The sequence below is a fragment of the Ictalurus punctatus genome, chromosome 8, assembly GCF_001660625.3.
Source record: "Ictalurus punctatus breed USDA103 chromosome 8, Coco_2.0, whole genome shotgun sequence".
NCBI lineage: Eukaryota > Metazoa > Chordata > Actinopteri > Siluriformes > Ictaluridae > Ictalurus > Ictalurus punctatus.
Window position 1 is genome coordinate 13,045,546 of NC_030423.2, and position 24,390 is coordinate 13,069,935.

Consider the following 24,390-nt stretch of genomic DNA (forward strand, 5'->3'; position numbering starts at 1 on the left):
ATAAAAATGGAAAGCGGTATAGTTAATTTAAAACGCAATTGATTTAGAAAATGAAATGCGTCTCGACGTTCAAAATGATTTTTTTTTTTTTAAATTGGAAGACTTGTTTCATGAATCGTAAAAGTCTATATAAAATAATCCAGTTAATTAGCTTTTAATCAATAACTGAATAAATTAAAATGCAAAATATAACCCTATATAGCATTATGCATTAATTAAACTAAATTTCACATGCATATACACTCACTGAGCCCTTTATTAGTAACACTATACTCAGCATGGATTCCACAAGATACTGAAAACAGTCCTTTGAGATTCTGGTCCATGTTGACATGATTGCATTATGCAATTCCTGCAGATTTTTCATGTGCACTTTAATGCTGCGAATTCTACCATATCCCAAAGGTGTTCTATTAGATTTAGATCCGGTGACTGGGAAGGCCACTGAAGAACACTGAACTCATTTTCATGTTCATGAAACTAGTTTGAGACTTTTGCTTTGTGACATGGTGCATTATCATGCTGGAAGTAATCATTAGAAGATGGGTAAACTGTGGCCATGAAGGGATGCACATGGTCAGCAACAATACTCAAATAGTCTGTGGTATTCAAGCGATGATTGATTGGTATTAACAGGCCCAAAGTGTGGTCAGAAATCATTCCCCACACTGTTACATCACCTCCACCAGCCTGGACTGCTGACACAAGACAGGTTGGGTCCATGTTTCATGCTGTTTGTGCCAAATTCTGACCCTGCCATCTGTGTACCTCAGCAGAAATCAAGATTCATCAGACCAGGCTACATTTTTCCAGTCTCGTGGGCCTGTGCCCACTGCAGCCTCAGCTTTCAATTCTTGGCTGACAGAGAAGTAGGAAACCAATGTGATCTTCTGCTGTTGTAGGCCTTCCACCTGAAGGGTTGTTGTGCATTCTGAGATACTTTTCTGCTCACCACAATTATATAGAGTGGTTATCCGATTTACTGTAGCCTTTCTGTCAGCTCAAATCAGTCTGGCCATTCTTCGTTGACCTCTCTCATCAAAAAGGCTTTTCTGTCTGCAGAACTGCTGCTCATTGGATGTTTTTCCTTAATTGCACCATTCTGAGTAAACTCTAGATACTGCTCTGTGTGAAAATCCCAAGAGCTCAGCAGTCATAGGAATACTCAAACCAAACAAATTTTTTCTGCTGAATTACTAAATGCTATGGTAGATCTGGTAAATGAGAAAGTTGAGCCATATGAATCAGGTTTACCCCATATTGATATTATCATGCATTCCCCCGCTGAGAGTGCGTTGTGGGTCTGAGCACGATGATCACTGCTTTCATGTTGTTTTAGGTTATTATCATGTGCTTTTGTTTACATTGCCATGTGCATTTTGCTCTGGTCCTGTCTCCACCCCGGTTGATTATGTTGATGTGTTCATCTGTTCCATGTCTCACCTTGATTAGTTGGTTATATCCACTTTGTTGTTTCTGTTCCTCCTTGTGAAGAACCTTATCCTGCCTTATCCTGTGCTTCCTGGTTTTGACCCTGCTTGTGTTTTTGTTGTAGCATATGGATTATCCTGTTTTAATGTTGCCTACCTGTGCTCTGACCCTTGCTCTGGACTTTGACAATGATTCTGGGATTGCCCTAAATAAAACACACATTGCGTTTACCCAATTTTGTATCCTGCCTCCCACTTAACAGACCCCACAGTAACAGTGTTTTCAATTTCTACTCGCCAGCACATGATATTTCCAGACAATAACTTTGAATTTACATTTCCACACTATGCTTAATTAAACACTGGATATATATATATATATAGGGTATTTCCTGATAGAATCCACTGATATTTATAAGCCCACTGACACAACACCTATCTCTCATGTGAAGAGAAGATACTACTTGTCTTAAAGCATCCACCCTTCATGCCTTCCTGGCAACAAAAGCTTGCAGACAGTCGCCTCTGTGACTAATCAAATCTCTGATATGTTACTAGACCTACTGAGGGCTAATAATATTGTGTAAAAAAAGAAAAAAGAAAGAAAAAAAAAAGGAAAGAAAGAAAAGAAAAAAATAGAACAGAGGAATTATTACTGTAGCTCTAAATACAATGTGCTATACTTCCTAAGGCCAGTTGGAAACATACGTGATGTAGACATTCTAAGAATATGAAAAAAAAAAAAAAAAAAAAAAGACTTGGAAAGAACCAGCAATGTTTACACTGGCCTTGTTCATGGCATCAGGGATGAGAACATGCATCTTGGCAGTGTATCGCCAGTGTACGATAACTGCCTCCTGAGATCTGATTAGCTGCACTGAGTAAAGAGCATGTTTCTCATTGAATGACTCTCAGGAGAAAGGATCTGCTCTAAGAGATCAGCAGAACAGATTTCACTGCAACTGCCAGGCATTTTAGGATTGCAGCACTTACCTCATTTTTGTTTTGGCACTGTACTCCACCACACTGGATATAAAATTAAACAATGCCTTTGCATGAAGAGCAGAGCAGGATGCTATTTAAGTTATCAGTTATTGTTTTTTTACATACATACATTGGGTGGGTAGTGAAAGGATTACAGACCTTTACACACATCCTAGGAGCACAGAGCAAAATTGGCAAACAAACAAAATATTTCACTGCTCAATTATCCCCAATCCACGGTATGGTATAGACACACAGACTTTCAGAAAAACCTGTAAAACTCTTTCCTATAGTTAGTTTTGCAGTATAGCTGATCCATAGTTTCAATTCTGCAAAGTGGTTATGATAAGAATTGATGTATACATAGCTTTATATTTAACCATTTATAATTAACTGTATGTACATACATATACTGTATAAATACTGTATTTATGTATCCATACATTTGATAAGAGGAATGTGTGTACGTGCATCTATACTGCCATCTAGTGATTAATGGTGACAAAATCCCAGAAGAAGGGACAGAAACCATCTTTTATATAAAACACATGGAACACGCTCACCCTAGGGCTTGGAAATATAAGGATATAAAGTCGATTTCATGATCATTTATGTCACAATAATTTTTAGAAATATTTTATAAATAAAAATTGTGTTATTTAATGTCTACAATAATAAAATTTTTTAAAAATCACAACTGTTAGAAAAAATATATCGATACCAAGGATGTCACGAGAACCGATACTTCTTAAAAAACGTGACGGTACTTGTTTTTCTGGAATAGCATTGATAACGATTCTAATGGAGGTACCGAGGTTGCAGTTCTTCCGGACCTGATGGGGGCAGCAAATACGCGCAACTGTTTTAGTCGGCCCACAAGTGGTAAAGAAGAAGAGGAACGCCTACAAGCACACGAGAAAAACTACAGATTAGCTTAGCTTAACAAGTTTAACTCCGCCCCGACTTGTTGAGAGGAAATGTGGAATGGAATATGGAAATACTTCGCATTCGAGGCGGATGACAACAAACATATAATTGATGCTCTGAAGCCGGTGTTTAGCCGATGCTATTGTTCATTTCAAACAAAGCGAGGAAACACCTGGAATTTGGCGAAGCACCTGAAAGACGGTCCTATATTATGTTTGTTTGAGGCAGCTGGCATTGTGGCCGTGAAACCAGCCAACGTTATGCTCCATGTAATGTTTGCGATAGCCAGTTATTTGTTAACAACCCTAACGCATTGCAATGTTATAAACTTCCTCCGAATGGGTCTCCATGCATCGCCATTCAGCCCGGGTCCTGTCAGCTAAATGTAGCCTCATGTCACTAGTAATTATTCACATGTTCATGCTTTTAATAAATCTTTTTGGTCTGCCACCATCAGTGAATTTAAACCAATGCTTGCATTCAGAGTATAAGGGGTGTGTGTGTGTGTGTGTGTGTGCGTGCACGCATGTCTAGGAGTGCTGCACCTCCACTGTAGGCGCCACTCATTGTCAGACAGTGTTTGATAAATAAAATCAATCTCTCTCTCTCTCTCTCTCTCTCTCTCTCTCTCTCTCTCTCTCTCTCTGCCAGTATCAGCCAGAGGAGGATGTCCTTCAGGAGAGTTTTTAATTAAATTTTTAAAAAATTATTTTTATACCACACCGTGGTATCGACTTTGGTATTGAGTACCGTGTACTTTTGGTGGTATCGGTACCGACTACTAGATTTTTGGTATCGTGACATCCCTAATTGATACATACTTTGAATTAAAAAAATGTCTTTCAGAATCATAATATGACAGTTTGGTTATATCACCCACTTGTAGCTCACTGACTGGTCAGGATGTATTTTGTACTAAAATATGTTTTACATCATTGACAATAAAAAAGTGACTCTATGGTTTAACACTGCTTTTTACCATTAAAAATTCAAAATGCCCAATAAAATCAAAAAATTTTGGACACAATGTCTGGTAAAAATATTAACATGAACCAGACATACGTTAGACAAAGTACGTTCTCAATTTTTTCTCACAGGTTAGAATCACTCATTACCTGACGATTCAACCCGCCTCCTCTCCATCCACAGCTGACGCTCGACCACACGGATGGGTTACAACAGCAGAAGACAACCTCATGTTCTGCTTCTGCCAGCCAAGAACAGAAAGCTGAGGCTAGAGTGGGCACAGGATCACCAAAACTACACAGTTGAATGCAGGAAAAACATAACCTGGTCTGATGAATCTCAATTTCTCGAGGCACACAGATGGCAGGGTCAGAATTTGGCACAAACAGCATAAACCATGGACCCAACCTGTCCTGTGTCAGCAGTCCAGGCTGGTGGAGGTGATGTAACAGTGTGGGGAATGATTTCTGAGCACACTTTGGGCCTGTTAATACCAATCAATCATCGCTTGAATACCACAGACTATTTGAGTATTGTTGCTGACCATGTGCATCCCTTTATGTCCACAATTTACCCATCTTCTAATGATTACTTCCAGCATGATAATGCACCATGTCACAAAGCAAAAGTCTCAAACTGGTTTCATGAACATGAAAATGAATACAATAGAACGCCTTTGGGCTGTGGTAGAACGGGAGCTTCTCAGTATGCAAGTGATCTGAAAAATCTGCAGGAATTGTGTGATGTCAACATGGACCAGAATCGCAAAGGAATGTTTCCAACTTCTTGTGGAATCACGTGGTAACAGAATCTACATGAAGGCAGAAAATAATATCCCACTTGACACCAGGAAACTGTTAAGATTTCGCTGATACCGGCATCAGAATTAAATTCTTTGACTCATGCTGCTGTTACCTTCTCAGTGCCGAGCTCGGGAAGAAGTCACACAGACAGAGCTCAGTAAAAGCTTCTTAGTTTAATGCTGAAATTATCAGAGTATATATACAGAAAAGGAGGAAGAGTTAGATCATTGCTTTACTTAACTAGGAACAGAGAGCTTATTGTGTCAGAACAGGGACAGGGACTTCTGTGTACTCAGATAAAAAGATGTACAGGCTCTCAGAGAGACAGAGAGAGAACAGAGAAAACAGACAGAGCATGGCTAAGTGATGTGGGACTTATCACCATGTAACAAAGCATTGAGGCTGATTTGAGAGAAAAGGGAGGTCCTACCCAGTATTAATATAGTGTTCCTAATAAAGTGCTCAGTGAGTGTATGCCATTCAGTCACATTAATCACAGAATGATAACATAGCCCTTTAAATGTTTGACATATGTCATACAGCCCCTTCTAAAAGTACTGGAACAGCAAGGCCAATTCTTTTTTTTTAATTATATACTGAAGACATCTGGGTTTGAGATCAAAAGATGAATATGAGACGATATATATATATGAATTTCAGCTTTCATTTTCCTGATATTTACATAGAGTTAAACAACTTTTGTTTTTGCTACTTTTTGTTTGAACCCACCCATTTTTCAAGTGATCGAAAGTACTGGAACATGCGACTGACAGGCGTTTCTTGCTGCTCAGGTGTGCCCTGTTAGGTCGATTGTTTAACCTATTAATAGCCATGAATGCCTACTGTTTGTTTGTGCCCAGGGTTTCATCTGTAAAGATTTCATTCATTGTTAAAAAGTATAAACCAACATGAAGACCAGAGAACTGTCTATGGGAGAAAAGCAAGCAATTTTGAAGCTGAGAAAAGAGGGAAAATCTATTAGCGCCATTGCACAAGCACTGGGCATAGCCAATACAACAATTTGGAAGGTTCCGAAAAAGAAACCACTCGTGTACTACTAACCAGACGATGGAACAGGTCGGCCTGATGAAGGTTTTAGACTGGCCAAGTCAATCACCAGACCTTAACCCAATTAAGCATCATTTCACCCCCTGAAGAGGAGACTGAAGGGGGAAACCCCCCGAAACAAATGACTACTGAAAAAAAGCTGAAGTACAAGCCTGGAAAAGCATCACAAAAGAAGAATGCAACAGTTTGGTGATGTCAGTGGGTTGCTGGATTGATGCTGTTATTGCAATGAAGGGATATGCAACCAAATATTAAGTGTTAGAGATGCACAGATGTCTCGGCCGATAAAGGCTACTTTCCCCGCAATCGGCCGATAATATAGAAACATCCAATGATCAGGGCCGATTATATTCTGTCAATCAAAAGAGGTCGTGAAAACACATCGCTTTCGTGCTGTGTGTAAAGATGATGTCTCTTGTATGGAATGACGACAAAACTGCAGTTTGTAATCTCTGTAAGCTCTACACCGCTAAAATTTTACACCGGAAGTAAATTTTACGACGCAGAAGTTTCGGCGTCGAGTCAATCCCCCCCCCCCCCGCCCCCCCCCGCTGCCTGCTCGCCCTTGCGCTGAATTAAAGTGCCAGTACACCATTGAAAGTTTTAAGATGAAGATGAATTGACAAAAAAGTATATATTGCACAGAAAATTATATTTGTAGAGTAGTGTATTTCATATCCAGTGAATGTTAATATATAAAAAAATTGATATTATATATTACCAGTTTGATGTCAGTGATGAAGTGGAAATGCTTGTGTTTGTGGTGAGTGAATGTGAGACTAACAGGAGGTTTTTTAAAGAATTCAGTCAATGTTAATATGAATTAATAACATTCAATACGTTAAGAAATCTTACTTTAATCTTCATAATTGAGTTCATGTGTTAATGTTAATGTGAGTAATGTGTTTTCTGTTTATGAGACCAGTTACTGTGAAACAACTTGCTGAAATGGAGAGAATAAAGTTTTTATTTGCATTTCTTTCAGAATTCTTTTAAATTAATCATTATTAATTTATAAGAAGGAATAAAAGGCAGAACTATCAGTATCAGTATCAGCCGATATCACTCTGAATAATCGGTTATCGTATCGGCTGAGAAATTTAGTATCGGTGCATCTCTATTATTGGACTTTAAGACTATCTGTTCCAATACATTTGCTTACCTCAAAATTGGGCGGTCTGGCACCGAAGGTGATATGTTCTAAATGGTTTAACATCTGTAAAATATCAGGAAATTAAATCTGAAATTCACCTTTTGATCTCAAACCCAAATTTCTTCAGTATATAACAAAAACAAAAGAATTAGCCTTGCTGTTCCAGTACTTTTGGAGGGGACTGTATACATATAATAGTTGTGCACAACAATGACTAAAAAGATAACCCTAAGAATTTTGATTAACACTGATATATCACAATTATTCAACTAATTTAGGAACACAATAGTTTAATTTCATGTTAACATTTTAAATAATCAGCATTGTCCTTCATTTCTTTCAGCTTATATTACTTCAAAAGTATATACCGTATATATCAGATATGATAGTAGGATATTGTCTCTTTTAAATGCTAAATAGCCAAAATTGTGAGCGGACTAACTACACATGCTCAGGTGTGGCTGGATACCTGTGTGGAAACGTGACTCCACTTGTGTCTGGGGAATTCGGCCTGGTGAGATGGACTGTGGCTTGTGTTTTGGTGAGGGATTGGTGCCAAAGAACCTGAAGTGGAAATTAAAAACTGAGCTGTGGGCTTTTGGGAAGGAGGGGGGACGAGCATGTCGCCCTGCAGCTGAACCGTGCAGTTCAGACGAGGGCCAGCCACCTGTCATGAGCCTATCCAAACTCATATCCTCTTACCTCCAACAGCCTGGACACAGCCTGGCTGCCTGGGAGGCCCTCTGGCTTACATGGGATGTGTGTGTGTGTGTGTGTGTGTGTGTGTGTGTGTGTGTGTGTGTGTGTGTGTGTGTGTGTGTGTGTGGATTAAAAGGCCTGGATGTCCTTCCACATGACTGATCCTCTTTTTCAGCCACAGTGAGCTGCTGTTTAGGGAACATACAATAGCACAGGCTGACAAGTTACATATCACTCTGGAGGCACTGTGCTCGGTAATATCTGACCTTCAAGAGACCACGCCATCCAGTTTGGTGTGAAACTCAGGTAACTGTTATTACTATAACAGATGTCAACTGACATAACACCGGTGATATAGCACAGTTCAAACCAGCATTGGAATTTGCAACGCAATTAGAACTGACTCCAGTCAGTTTTAGAAAACCTGCTATTTTTCTACCAGACTTTCTTGTGCTAAAAACCTCTACGTCTCCTTTGTCACGCTCCTTTGAAAATGGCTGATTGCCGAGAAACTTGAAGGCTATTCAAAGAGACGGCAGTCTTCGCCAGAGGACAGACGTGAAGAATGTTTTTGAAGTAATTAAATAAAAAGGTAATCTTGAATGTCATATTGTTCTATTGTTCTCAAATCACTCACAAAGACTAAAGGGGACAGAAAAATTGCAGGTGAATCCTGGCAGTCAGGTTAATCCAACTGTAAGATTCAAAATGTAACACAAGATCCAAAGTAGGTGCAAATGTTAAAGCACTGCTCAGTACACAGGGAAAGCCTTGTGTAGAAGTTCTGTCTAATGTTGCAGACAAACTACAGAGAGAGAAAGACAGAGAAGCTGTCACCGTTGGCCGCCTACGCTAATTACAGCATAAGAATGCGACATGATGCCACACTAAATAATGATCTCGACGTAAACAGAGTCTTACTGACTGAGCGTGAATATGGGCCTTTCTCTGCAGATCTCAAATAACGTGCTTCACTGTGAGAAGTTCTGCAGAGCATGGTTTCTCACTGCTAATTGCTAGTTGTCTGCTTTTCAGTGCAGTCTCAGTCTCTGCGAAGAAGGCACGAGTGGAAGCGACGACTGGAGGAGCCATGATCTGTTCCAAACTGTTTCCAATCAAAATTCACTGGAATACTAATGTGTGAATCGTTCGAATTATCGCAGATTTGTAAGAAGTCGTACAAGCCAACTCATGTAAAGACTAGTTAATGGTTAACATTAAGATAAGATATGGATGGCTGTGGCTTTCTATTAACTCCACTGGAAATCCAACAGTCTTGCATTTCAAATGGAGTTATAAAAAATGCTCATCCTAATGTTAACCATTAACTGCTTTCTTTATGAGTTGGCTTATATGATTTCTTATGAATCTGCAAGCATGGGACCGTGTTGTCTGCTTATATGGACAGAAGGAAAAGTAGTAACATTTTCCCCTGCATACATAAGAGGCAGATGTTAGATATAACAAAAGCAGGTTTCCTCTAGCACCACTAAAAAGGCCATTAAACTGTACCTTTCCTCGTATACTCAAGGGTACGGTACATCTTTCGTACTGTTACTATGTATCATTTACCTACACAGGTGCATGTAAAAAACAAAAGTACAAAAAGAGCTACATTTTATACTTTTGGCTTGTATGCTATTTATTTTGGTTTGTTTCTTATTTCACATAATAAAACAAACCAAAAGGCAAAACACATGGCCTGAGGTGTGTGTAAGGCTGGAACCATATGCATACAACTCATTGCTAAGCCACGAAGGAAATGCAGCGATGGGAAAACCTTTCCGGACTACGAGTAGAAAGAGAAATTTTCACACAGTCACAGAGAACACCGAGCCACGGCTAAAAAAAAATACGAGTTTGCATAAAAATATCCAATCGAAATCATCCTGTGTATCATATTCACTCTTTATTTTTTGGTTCATCAGAACACACTGCATTACTTGCAGCAATACAGCTCTGTGCTTTGGCTCAGTTTCCACATCACAGCTCACTTTAACAGCTCGCATCTGCAGATACATTTTACAGTGCTAATCTAAACACACCATTCCCTCCAGGATTTTGCGATCTTGCAATCGCAGGAATTAACGCAAAATCAAGTAAACTCAGGAGTTTGCAGTTTTTGTAAAATGACCGCAGATTCGGGGTAAGACGCCTCACGTAACCTCATCACGACGCTCATTCAGCCAAAGCCCTCTTCGATTCACATGCTTCGAACATGAGTGCAGCTACAAGGTCTCATTTACCAACAAACATCACAGTGAAAGACCATGCAACACAATTTTGTGCAATTTCAATTTCACCAATTCAAGTAGTTTATCGCAAAAAGCACAAAAAACTCCACAAATTGCATCACAAATTTTGAAAAAAGCCACAGCAAAATCACGAATTTTCGGCTTGCAACAATCACAAGAAAAACTACATGAAATCCTGTAAGGACTGATGCATGGCGTGATCTGTTCACTTTGTGCAGTTGGATTGATTCAGGATCGAGTTGCTTTCTCACTGCAATCACACCACCCTAGAGTTTGACTTGCACCAGACCGAGACCACGTTGCTCAGACTGTCTCAGACTGGTTGTTCTGGTCTGCATGTGAGAATGATTGCTGTGTTCTCATTGAACCTAAACAAACCTCACCAGAGAGAAAAACGCACTTGGCTTGGGGTTAAGTCAGTGGTTCTCAATCAGGGGGGAGGGATCGGCGGGGGGGGCGGCAAATTGTTTTCAAGAAAAAAAAAGACAGGGCATCATTTGGGTACTCTGTGTATTTTATTGCTTTTCAAATAGAATTTGCATAAATGAAAAACCCCGTGTTCCCTCTCCCTCTGTATTTTCTTTTTGCTGGGGAGAGGTGGAGCTTAGCTGCCTTTTATCTAGCTGTCAGTGCAACCGGTGTTTCCAACTTTTCAGAACCCTTAAGCAACTTTTTTTTTTTTTTGGAAAAAAAAAAGCACCTGGCGACAAATCTAGTAACTTTTTGGACAAACCTTAGCAACCTTCCAAATGTGTCCAGTACTGTCCTGCAAACGCGAGGTCTTGCTTTCTCGCTGCACTCACGCCTCTCTCTGCGTCTGCTCTGTTCAGTGAGAGTCTGAGAGCCGGAGATTTAACAATGTCATGGATTCTGTCCCAATTTACATCATTCCATCCATCCATCCATCCATCTTCTATACCGCTTTTCCTTCCTTCAGGGTCACGGGGAAACCTGGAGCCTATCCCAGGGAGCATCGGGCACAAGGCAGGTTACACCCCGGACAGGGTGCCAATATTTACATCATTCATATGTGAATATTTTTTGAACGCAAGAAGAATGGAATGCAACATGTTTTACTGTACATGTAAAATAGTCCACGTTATTACAGCCTACTTCTCTTGTTCAAAGTTGTTATAGTGTTCAGAAACATTTTTGCTCATTCATGTTCCATATCTGTCCGTTATATAGTTTTAAGTCATAAGTTATTTTTTTAAAAATCATAAAAGTTATGAAAAGTAATTAAAAAAGTACAAAAACAAAAGTAAAAAAAAATCAATCTATCTATCTATCTATCTATCTATCTATCTAATCATTTTAAAAGGTACACTATCCACATTTCCAGGTAAAAGATACATGTTAATGGCTAAATGAGGTACCCTTGATTAAGGGTACCACCCCACAAACAAGGAAAACACTTAGTACTATTTTTCCTGAGAATGCAAAGGGTTCTCTGGCATTGAAGTAAAGACACTCTTTAAAACTCTTTTCGTGTTGTGGGAAATCACAGCTCCCCTGTGTTGTGCTACTGTTATACTCACAGCAGGAATGTAACAGACTGAATGGTCATGGCGTTTGGAGCGTCATTTCCCACACACAGAGACAGAACACACTAGATGAATACGATGTGATCTGGCATCGAGTTCCATTAAAAAAAAATAAATAAATCCTGAGCTGGTTTGAAACTTTCCCAGGATCCCTGGCTGATTTCTTCAGAGGTATGTGGCTTCACTTTTGTTAATGCTATGGATAGATTTCCTCTCTCGAGCCCTGGAATCCAGAAGCCAAAGTGGGAGGCAACAATGGTGGCCTTTATTTGATACTTAAGGCGCAGTGAGATGCTCCTGCACACGGGTAGTGAAATGGTGCACTGACCCCCAAGCTGTAGCCGTGACCTGGCTGAGCTTGAAAGTGGCCTAAGCAACAGGAGCTCAAACAGATGCTCCACAGATCCAACATTTCTACAACTCTACTGGAACTGACTGTAGGGTTGACAGTAGGGCTGGGCGATATATCGATGTAATATCGATACTGTGATAAATGATTAGGCAATACGTTTCTGAGATATCGCTGGTATGGTGATGTATTTTTTACGTTTTTAATAATTACAAATAAATGGTACTGAATGGATGCCATTGATTTGACATACTTTTTGTTAAATTAATCTTCTTTGTCTTTGTTGGCATTAAAATTTTTATTGTTTATTTACTACTGTTTTGCAGACAGTTTGTCAGCTAAATTATATATCGGGATGCAAATCGTGTACCGTAGAAATGTCCTCAAGGATCATGATATGATATTTATCATCTCGCCCAGCTCTATCTGACAGTGCTGCATACTCTTCTAATCAGACAACATTCTTATGAATCCCTGGAGACAACAGAAAAGAGGGCGTACACATCGTCTCTGGGAAAAACGAAGGAAAAATATGTCAGCATTAGAGCTATAAATACAGTTCAGACGGAATAAGATTTCCAGACAGATGTCTTTGAAGTAATGTTGCTGGAGAAGCTCTGTGCCTCTGAACATCATTGAATATGTGATTTCTGTATAAATCCCAGAGTCTTCTTGATGTATGCATGGTTGTTACACCTATGAATAAAATGTACAATTGATTGAGCTTTATTATAAGAGCTTGCTGTAGGGCTTGCGGCTGCAAAAGGTGCGCTTGATCATTAGGAGGTAACATGACCATAACATGTATAGAGGCTGTAACTGTTCAATGGACTCAATAACTGTTATTCTGCCTTTTACACTTAGTGGTTGATGTTGGTTTGGTTTTGGCAGGAGATTAGGGCTGCACAATTAATCAAATATCAATCTTGATTACGATTTTGACTGCTCACGATTACACGAACATGATCGACTGCGATATTGACGTTTAAAGTTCGTCCTCTGCCAATCGAGCGCTCCCTAAACTTACAGCCAATCACCATAGGGTGTCGCAGGGATGACGTCATTGTGTAATGCCACAACCTGGAAACGAGTTATCATTTTAGTGCTCGAGCCGCGAGCTCCAGCGCTTTGTACGAGGGGAAATCATGACACTAACGAGTTGCTAAATGGGACGAAAGACATTGTCGTGGACATTAAACACCATCACGCTGAAAAGGAAAAGTCTTTGCAGATAAACTGGTTCAGGTATGCTGTGCACAATTCCGCAAAAAAAGTGGATGAAGATTCATACACAGAGTAAATTAGTATTATGGGAAAAAAAAATTTTAATCATGTTTGGAAAAGCTGTCGGAAGCTTGGTGACGGTGACGTTGAAGTCGAGCGACCGTGGTGTAGTTCGTTTATAGCATACGGTTAGCTGTTTATTTCTGCCGATTGTATTTAGGCTTCAAACTTCATAAAAGTTGTGTTCATTTGTGAAAATGATCTTGATGCACAAAACGTGTTAGTATTATACACTTTTATTGACCATAAACCTTATTTTTTGCTATAATCCAAAATTTTGTCGAGGAAACCAGTGTGATGATAACTTCTGGGTTTCGGTACAAAATGACATCATCCCTGCACCACTGTATTGAGTGATTTGGCTGCGTCTCTCCTCCTGTAAACACTGTTATTGCCTTTTCTGCATTCGCCTGAATTGTTTTCATTTGTTTGAATATTGTTATACTGGATTGCATATTTTCATTTGGTTGAAGGCATTTTTATTTTTACTTATCATATATTTTGGGTACAATTTTATTTATATTTTGCTTCTAGGAGACGATGCACTTTAAGGACCAGTCTGATTTGATGCAAAGATTTGTACATCAGCAGGAATGTAGCACAACATGGAGGTGAAAGCAGCGGTCTGTTTATTTAAATGTGAAAGTGCAATAAAAAAATGTTGTCCCTAAAATCAATGAATAGTCATAATGAATAATCGTGATCTTAATATTGATCGTAATGATCATGATTATCATTTTGGCCATAACCGTGCAGCCCTACAGGAGATGATAGAAAAAGAATGCTTCCTGGAGTGTCTCCATACAGAATAACTGTGAAACCTCTTTTCCCACAGGCTATGACTAAACTGTTACCAACATGACATGTATTTCTAGGAACATTTCTACAGGTTCTTATGTAGGCCCAACAGAAACGCTGAAAATAATTACATTACCCCACCTCCCTGTGTAAAACTATTCCAGACTAAATAAGGATATAAAATCAATGGCAAATTAGTAATTTAGTTCCATTTAACATTTATATTGACATTTGTTACTTATATGGACCTACATATTCTGTAACCTTTCCAGCCAAATGCAAATAATAGGATGGCCAGGAACCTTTAGGTGATTCTTGATAATGGCTTGACCTTTGCAGACCATATCTCAGCAACTGCAAGGTCCTGTAGGTTCATCCTTTACAACATCAAGAAAATCCGACCCTACATCACCAAACAGGCTACACAGATTCTAGTCCAGGCTCTTGTTATCTCTAAACTGGACTACTGCAACTCACCGCTTTCAGGCCTCCCAGCCAGCTCCATCAAACCCCTTGAGATGATTCAGAATGCTGCGGCGCGCCTCGTCTTCAACCAGTCCAAGAGAACCCATGTCACACCCCTCTTCATCTCCCTCCACTGGCTTCCTGTAGCTGCCCGCATCAAGTTCAAGGCCTTGATGCTCACCTACAAGACCTTGCCAGGAACAGCACCCTCCTACCTCAACTCTCTCCTGAAGGCCTACGTTCCCTCTCGCAATCTGCCATCGATTAGCGACCGACGTTTAGCAGTTCCCACTCAGCGTGGCGCAAGGTCCCTTTCCAAAACCTTCACACTAACTGTTCCTCAGTGGTGGAATAAACTTCCGATCTCAATCCGGACCGCAGAATCTCTCTCCATCTTCAAAAAACAGCTAAAGACCCACCTCTTCAATGAACACCTAACAAACTCATAATAAAAAAAATAAAAATTGCACTTACACCTCTACTCTGCACTTTGCTTCTTCTGGAATTCAATTAATGGATCTCGTATGGTAGCACTTATTGTATTGTTCTCTACTTGATATCGCTTTGCTTGTATCTTTCTCATTTGTAAGTCGCTTTGGATAAAAGCGTCTGCTAAGTGAATAAATGTAAATGTAAATGTAAATAATCTTTCTCTCATTTAGAGCCACAGAGAGACAAATTAGCACCTGGAGATTTAGACCAGTTTAGCGCGGCATTTAACTTCACCAAACATGTACATGCAGGAAACTTACACAACCAACTTTTGGCTTTGTGAATATTTTGAGCTATTCAAACCACGGAAAGAGAAAACGTGGTTTTGAAAATGTAGGGCATTTTAATCAGTATATATATGACAGCAGGTTAAAAACAAATGAGAACGAATTTCACAGAGGACACATCGATTGATGCTGACATAATGAAAAATGAAAAGCAAGCTTTCAGGAGAAAAGATAACATCATCAACAAAAAATTGCCTTTTTTATTTGAAGGCCAGTTATCATAGCCTGCAAATAAACTATGAGGTGAAGGTTTGTAGAGAGAGACTGGTGGATTTAGAAAGAGACTATAATTATGAACTCTGGCCTCGAGTCTATTCTAAAGTCGCACTCCTTTCATCATTTTGTGACTTTGACTAAGTAATACTTCAGAGGGCAATGTTTTCCTTGCTTTTAGACTTGCTAGTCTTCCAGCAGACAAAACAATGAGAACTGCTTTCTCTGTTCTCTGTTCGAGAGTTATAACTCTCTTAACATCTGTGCTATTCTTCTCAGCTGACACCACTGACCTTCTACTATAAAATAAATGTTTTAGGAGCTGTCTGATTCAGTTGGGTGCTGAGCTTTGTGTGAAGCTGACACAATGAAGGTGTGAGGAGTGTGTTGAGGCACCACACAAGTTTTACTGAAAACACTCGCAGGCTCTGTTCTGTTGCCTGTGAAACAGTAACCTCTATTCTTCAGTATCATCTGTTTCAAAGCAGCCAGAGGCCAGGGACACGGTCATTGGTGTGTTTGGTCACATTAGCAGACAAAGAGACAAAAACAGACAAAAGGAGTCTGTTAGAGCCATCTCATGACCTGTCCTGACATCGTCCTCTGATCTGCCCTTTCACCAAAATCCAAGCATGTAGCAGGGGGTCATTCAGAAGACTGAGGTGGTCTGAGAAGGTCTTAGCAATTTTGGCATCATCTTGGCAATTCAGCTGAATGACAGGATTGTACATTGTGTCTAATGAGCTTCTAGGGTCTGTAATTATTTCAGCATTTTAGCTCTGCAAATAACAAGCTGCGAGACCTCATCATACAGTCCTCTGCTCTCACATGAGACCAAACGGTACATCTTACTAAGGACTGTGTTACTGTAAGATTGTTAATATGATAAGCTAATGCAATGGGAAGAAACACATAAGCTCAGCTAAAAATAAACTAAACAAATAAGCAACATTTAGATACTATGTAAACACTAGTACTAGAAATGGACTACTTGACTAGTACTGGAAATAAGAACTTGTTAGGACAGTTTCCCATCTCCTCCAACCTGCATGAAATGATAATTGATTCAGTGAAGCCAAATTTTATGAATTTTAAACAGACTGTGAAGAAAGTAAAAAAAAGTGTCTCTACTCCCCTTTTTGGTAAATACAGTATGTGTTACTGGCTTCAACAAACCACACTAAACTGACCATTTTTAAATATAATGCATATTACTCTAAAGAAGAAGTTTTCCAAACTACTCAAACATTTATAAAAAATATTTCCTACCATCAGTAGGAATCTGATCCCTCAAAGCTTTCATGTTGATTGGCATGTGTGTCTGAGTGTATGACTCTAACATTCGAGGCAAAGTTATATCATGTTCTCATGTTTAGGCCAATTCAAAGTAGATGTGAAACACAACAGTTAAACTTCCATTTGAACAAGCGCTTCAACCCACAACGGCTGCTTTAGAGGCACATTAAGTTGGAGCCATTGTATCGCCCTACACTTCCTGGGTCTAATTTGTTTCTCTTACAGTATTAACTTAAAACTACCTTAACTGATAATTCAATTGAACCAGTCAAATCAGATTTTGTGTATTTGTGTCTTTCTCATAGTCCTAATTTTGTAATGAAACAGTATAACAAAAGCCACAACGAAAGGATGTTACCTGGGCCAATAATGAGAATTCATTTATAGCATTCAGCAGGTGCCCTTATCCAGAGCGGCTTACATTTATCTCATTTATACAACTGAGCAGTTGAGGGTTAAGGGCCTTGCTGTTTGCTGTGTCCACTACTTTTATGTTTGATTTCTCATTTTATATTACACTGACCGTGAGAAAAGAAGTTCTTGTATTATACCAACAGACATGCTCAAACAAACCCAGAAGCGCTTCACTCAGCTTGGAGATAGCTCACTGTGGACGTCTACTGTATTCTTTGGAAATTCTCTTTAAAAAAGCTGAATGTGTTTTGGAATCGCCCATCACGCTGATCTCCATTGAGTCATTCGCTGCTGGTTAAAACACTGCAAACTAATGTGCAAGGAACAGTTCACTGGAATAAAGGCAGATGATGCAGTGCCTGAGCTAATACACAAGCCAGTAGAATTTCAAAAGCAACACATTTAGAATGATTCTACTACTAATTCACACTCAACTGGGAAATCATTTGAATAGTGCACAATAGTGATGGAAATCCCAGATACTTCAATCTTCAACCTTGCACATTAAGTATGCACACAGGGAGCATGATGCAAAAGAAAATGTTCAGCACCAAAGCCATTTGTTCTTGGCCCCTTGGCAGAGTAAAATAAATTACAGTGATGTCAGGTACAAAAACTGTTAATCAATCAGCCCCAGGGCTGCACTCGCATAAAACAGCTCACCCTACATGAGATCGCAACCTGCTAATTGAATATCCAACCCCTGACGAGAATCCAACAGCATTAACGGACTCTAGCCTCTTCTCCTTCTGGATTCTTGGCACCGGAGCTGTGGGTGGAAGACATTTCTCTGTGTTCTCTACAGATATAACCTCCAGCATTTCTGCAGCCAATATGAGGCTGCCATCACTGCGATAAGAATAGTAGCTACATAGCGCTGAGAAATAGATTTGAGACACTGGGTCAGCCATGAAAAAATACCTGCTGCAATTTCGAATATTAAAAAAAAAAAAATTTTGACTTTGGGGACACTAAGAGACAAATGTTTAATAAAGTTCCCTAACCGAACGCACAAGAATAATGTTTTTCATTAAAATGCACAAAATGTAAAAAACATGTCTAGTGCTCACATTAATTACGTGTGGCTGACAGGGTGATGTCATGATTTGCTTTCCAGAGATCGCCAGGGTTTCTATGACAACAGCCAACTGGTAGCTGAGTTGATGTTAAAATTTCCCTGTCTTTTTACTTTCCCATTCTTGTGCTGTGTGATGTTAGACCGCTGTTTTGCTGGCTTTGTTTTATTATCATAATGCATATCATGAACACGTCTTCAGGTATTTGAGTGATGTGATATCTTTACCTTAATGCATACCTCCAATGTTAAATGTATGCTTAAAAACCTGACAGGAAGTTGAGAAATGCCAGCATAATCAGGAGAAAACATGAACAAACACTGAGAAGACCATAGTGTTTTAGGAGGGTCTCTCTTCCAGCGATGAATGCATTATTACCGACTCAACTCGGCTCGCTTTACTTTTCTGAGCTTAATTTTCCACTGAAGTTTAGTGCTGCCTCAATGTGGGCACCATCTTCCACTCGCCTTCACACAGGAATAATCCTGTATTATCGAAACCCTGTATACTGTAAATACACTGTCAGGCTGTATTCCAAATCCCTTTCCTGTTCATTGAACACGGACCCTATTAAGGATGTAAAATAACGGTGTTCTAGATCCTACGTAGTGCTCGATATGGCTAAGTTAGATTCAGCCACGACAGGAACAAGCGAGATGTAAAAAGACAGAAACCTTTGTTGTAATTTTATCTGTAATGAGATAAATGATACATAATATTCAATTAATAGAATATTACCATACACAAAGTATGTATTAAATAACACACATTTATTCAGGTAAAATACAGAAGCTCTCGTTAAGGAGAATTCCCTATTTACTCATTTAGTATCGGCTCGGTTCGCTTGGAACTTCGACTGAGGTGGTACTAAAAAAGTACCAGGTACACAGTGGAAAGTCCCCAAAAAGCGAGCAGAGTCGAGTCGAGTCGTACCGTGCGGTGGAAAAGGGCCATTTGAGGCACAGGCCTTTGACGGGTTGCTGACAGATACCCGACATCCTAATGCCATGCACTTCCTCTTGGGAAAAGAAGTCATCTGAGCGGTCCTGCTCATTAAAATTCAAATAGTACCTCCATCAGCAAACAAAGGATATGACAGATGGCCATAGAGATAGCCACCAAGGAGAAACGCTTAGCACACAGGACCGTATGCATGGTGCGTAATCTGGTTGGAACGGCGTACGTTTCCGCTCTTTTGGTGTGTGTAATCTGTATTTATAAACAAAGTGTGCAACAGATTCACACTAGTTATGCCAACTTTCCCGACTATCCAAACATCAATCAGATGCAAATAAGTAGCTATGGGATTATGAAACCAAAAACAGTCGCATTTTAAAACATTGTGGTTGAATTGCAGTCAAAACCCTGAGTAGGCTGTCATCTTTTTTCATTTGGCTGTGGCAGCGCAGCTGGTCTTAGATGTAACAACGTACAGTCTACAGAATCTTGCCCCTAAACAGGGACTACACAATATGAACAAAATGGCAGGATACAATCATTTCTACATACTGCATCTTATCATCTTCCTGCAATACCACACTGCTAAATCCTGCATGTGACCTGGTTAAAGATTGGCGTTTATTTAAAGCTTTATTTATGGATCCTTGATTCATCACACACAGAAACGAAGCTCTGAAATAAAATTTAAAAAAAACATTACTGCAAAGTGTGTAAACACAAGCCATTCTACAGTGAATATTTGAAAAGACAGGCTTCAGTGACTGGTACCTTTCCAAAAGCCACAAAAAAACAAACAAACACTGATGTCCTGAAGTCATACTGTTTTCATGTAAGTTGTTTCGGAAATTAAAAATACTGTCAAATACCATAATACCTTCAATAATGTGAAAAATACCATGATATTATATTTATGATAAGTGTTCTTATAGGGAAAAATTAAAATTTGTACTAGGTTTGTGATATCGCTTAACCTTAATAAGGAGTACTGAAATATTCACACTTGTTAACAGTTTTAGATGTAACAAAAATATATCCTAAATAAAGTGCAAAGCAGCAGTATGTCCCCTGAGATATGAAAAAAATACATCTCAAAAACAAGGAGCCTAATTTTTGGCCTCCTAAACTCTTTGTGGATAGTTACACGCTTTCACTCCTCGCTATTCTATTACAATCTTAACAATTTTATATTGTTTTTCATGTTGTTATTTGATAATAAGCTTTAGTTTGGAAATGGAAATGGAAATTACACAATCTCACTCTTGGGATGTCCTACCACACTGTCTATCATGATGACACTTGGGATGTCCTACCACACTGTCTATCATGATGACAAAATCATTTTCCCATTACCCAAATGATGCACACAGCACAATGCATGATCACTTTTAATGGGAAAAACAGCTATTATTATGTTTTAAAAATTTTTTTTTTTTAAATATTGTATTGAGTTATCTTTAGAATCAATCTGAGAACTCATGTTTAATGTAACAACACACACTTTCAGGAAAAGAGTACTAAACTGTATGTTTTCTTGTTGCTATGGTGGTACCCTCAAGCATACCCCTATTATACCTTCACTATGTTTCTGTCACGTCAAAAGATGCATACACCCAACTTAATGACTTTGTCACTAGATTTGACTCCTTTTCAAACCCCCTCCACTTTATTTTTTTTTCAAAAGAGCCTTTTGACAAATCTAGTAACTTTGAGCAGACATCAGTACAACTGTTCTGCACTTGATACGGCTCTCCATCTCACATCACAGCCGATGGTTATACGAGTTTAGAGAGAAGGTTCGTTTGATTCACCACCAGTGCGTAAAGCCTGACTCAGTTGCGCCTGTGTAAGCTGATGTTCTCAACAATCAATCATTAATTACCATTGTTCCAAACAACCAATCACCGATCATCACTGTTACCCAACAATTAATCACTATTGCTCTCATCAAGCTTTAATCACCATTGTTTCCTAACAACCAATCACTAACCACCATTGTTCCTGACATCCAATCACTGGTCACCATTGTTCCCAATAGCAAACCACTAATCACCACTGTCCCCAATGACCAATCACCGATCACCATTGTTTGTCCCACCCACACACTTATTTGTTCTTTCAAACCCTCCTGTTTGCTATAGTTATAAGAAAGTAAAGCCAGTTATTTAATCTGTAATAATTTATATTTTGTAAATACAGTGGGGGGAATAAATATTGAATGTGCCAACATTTTTTTCAGTAAATATATTTCCAATGAGGTTATTCACATGAAATTTTCACCAGATATCAGTATTAACTCAAGTAATCTGGAAATATAAAGAATTCACAACATTAAAGTCCATAAATAAAGTTATGTGTAATAAAGTGGAATGACAAAGGGAAAAAGTATTGAACACGCTAAGAAAAAGCAGTTCTCCAAGGCACGGTAAAGCAAGGAACCAACTGAAATCCGTAAGTAATTAGACCCCCTATCTGTGCAAATTAATATCAGCTGGGTTAGAAAATTGATGGTCCATAAAACTGCTTTTCATTACCAAGGTGTCACACAAGAAACATCTCATGATGGGTAAAAGCAAAGAGCTCTCCCAAGACCTTCACAGCCTTATTGTTGCAAAACATAGTAATGGAATCGGATACAGACGTATTTCAAAACTTCTGAATCTTCCAGTAAGCACCACTGGACAGGAACTCCTCACAAGATTTCTGACCAGGGAGTCATAAGAATAGTCAGAAGAGTAGCCCAAGAGCCAAGGACCACTGGGAAAGAGCTCCAGAAACATTTGGAGGCAGCAGGTGCCATCGTCACAGAGAAAACAATAGGCAATGCACTCCACTGCTCACACTCACCCCGCAAGACTCCATTACTAAAGAAATGTCATGTCGAAGCTTATTTAAAGTTTGCTACAACTCATTTGTACAAGAATATGAAATACTGGGAGAGTGTAGTCTGCTCAGACGAGAGCAAAATTGACCTTTTTGACTGTCATTTTACACACCATGTTTGGAGAAGAAATGGCACTGCAGATCACCCTAAAAACACTATACCAACAGTGAAGTGTGGAGGGGGAAGCATCATGGTGTGGGGCTGTTTTTCATCGCATGGTACTGGCAGACTTCATATAATTGAAGGAACGATGAATGGAGCCCTTTACCAGGAGATTCTTGAGAAGAATCTGCTGCCATCCACCAGGATGATGAAGATGAGACGTTGGTGGACCTTCTAGCAGGACAATGATCCAAAGCATATAGCAAAGGAAACTCTCAATAGGTTTCAGAGAAAAAAAAAATCCAGGCGTTAGAATGGCCCAGTCAATCACCTGACTTCAATCCAATTGAACATTTGTGGAAAGAGCTAAAGATCAAGGTTCACAAGAGGGCCCCCCTGGCATCTAGAAGGTTTAAAGACAATATGTTTAGAAGAATGGGCCAAAATGACATCTGAATACTGCGGCCGATTAATTTCTTCATACAGGAAGTGTCTTGAAGCGGTCATTACAAACAAAGGCTTCTCCACTAAGTATTAAATAAGTTTCAGTTAATGTGTTCAATATATTTTTTTTCCTGTGTCATTCCACTTTATTACACATAACTTTATTTATGGACTTTAATGTTTGGATATCTTTATATGTGTGGATTTCTTGAGTTAATACCAAAGTCTGGTGAAAATTTCATGTGAATAGCCTCATTGGAAATATATTTACTGAAAAAATGTTGAAGCATTCAATACTTATTTCCCCCACTGTATTAGAATCTATTATTATAAATTAATCTGACAAATACTCTATCTCAATCTATTGTATTCTGTTTTATTTTAGGTGATTTCAGAAAATCTTCCATCTTCCTGTAACACCATTCAAGAAATATGCAAATTCGTCCATAACGTCATCAAGCGGCTTATATACTTTTTGAGCGTTGATGAGGTACTTTCCCCTGAATAAGAGTTGGGAACACTGAAAACATGACTTGAAAAGGAGACACGAACTTGTGTCAAATTTACACGACGGTTCATCATTGCCGTATCATCACTCATACTGAAGGTTTGCTGATGTTTATTCTGTTGTTGTTGTTGTTGTTGTGTGGTGTAGTGTACCTACAACAAATACTTAGATTAGAGGAATCCCAGGTGCAACTATAGTGCTTATTCTCTCTCTCTCTCTCTCTCTCTCACACACACACACACACACACACACACACACACACACACACGATGACGTAGAAACATCAATGTCTGTTACCGTTTTCACGTATGAAGACTGTAAGCATCTCCTACCTTTTTCACTCGCCGACTAGCTCCTTTGTAGTACACTTGTCTCGCAGCTCTACAGTTACATTACACTGGCGCGCCTCCGGTGAGAAGTTTACCGAAAACGGGTTCCTTGACTTGAGCAGGGAACTCGAGCACTCATTTTCCCTCGCCGTCGCTCTGCAAAACACACTGAAACTATGCTCAAAATGAGCCCGTGCCTGAACCGCCCCCTCACTGAGGAGCATTCAAGTCACCTCGGCGCGATTGACGTTATTCCCCAGTCGACAAACTCCCACACTCAGCTCCCTGCGGGCACGTGACCCTCCGGCGGGAATAAAGCTGCGCGCGCCCCACTATCTCACTCTCTCGCGCCTTATAAATTACTGCGCCGTGGCGCAGCTGGGATCAGCTGCACTGTTATACTGCTATACAGTTACACTGTTACACCATTACACTGTTATACGGCTGTACAGTTACACCAGTACACTGTTATACTGCTATACAGTTACACTGTTACACCATTACACTGTTATACTGCTGTACAGTTACACCAGTACACTGTTATACTGCTATACAGTTACACTGTTACACCATTACCCTGTCATACTGCTGTACAGTTACACCGTCACACCATTACACTGTTATACTGCTGTACAGTTACACTGTTACACCATTACACTGTTA

At 39.4% G+C, this 24,390-nt stretch overlaps 1 protein-coding gene across 3 annotated transcripts in view; it reads right to left on the reverse strand.

Moving 5' to 3' along the window:
- The window catches only part of mid2 (midline 2), a 158,232-nt gene extending 134,258 nt beyond the window's left edge, over positions 1-23,974 (reverse strand). For all 3 annotated transcript variants that reach the window (XM_017474599.3, XM_017474598.3, XM_053682025.1), the window contains exon 1: positions 23,731-23,974. The gene's annotated coding sequence lies outside the window, so the exon portion shown is untranslated. The remainder of the gene's footprint in view (positions 1-23,730) is intronic.
- Between the last annotated feature and the right edge of the window lie 416 nt (positions 23,975-24,390).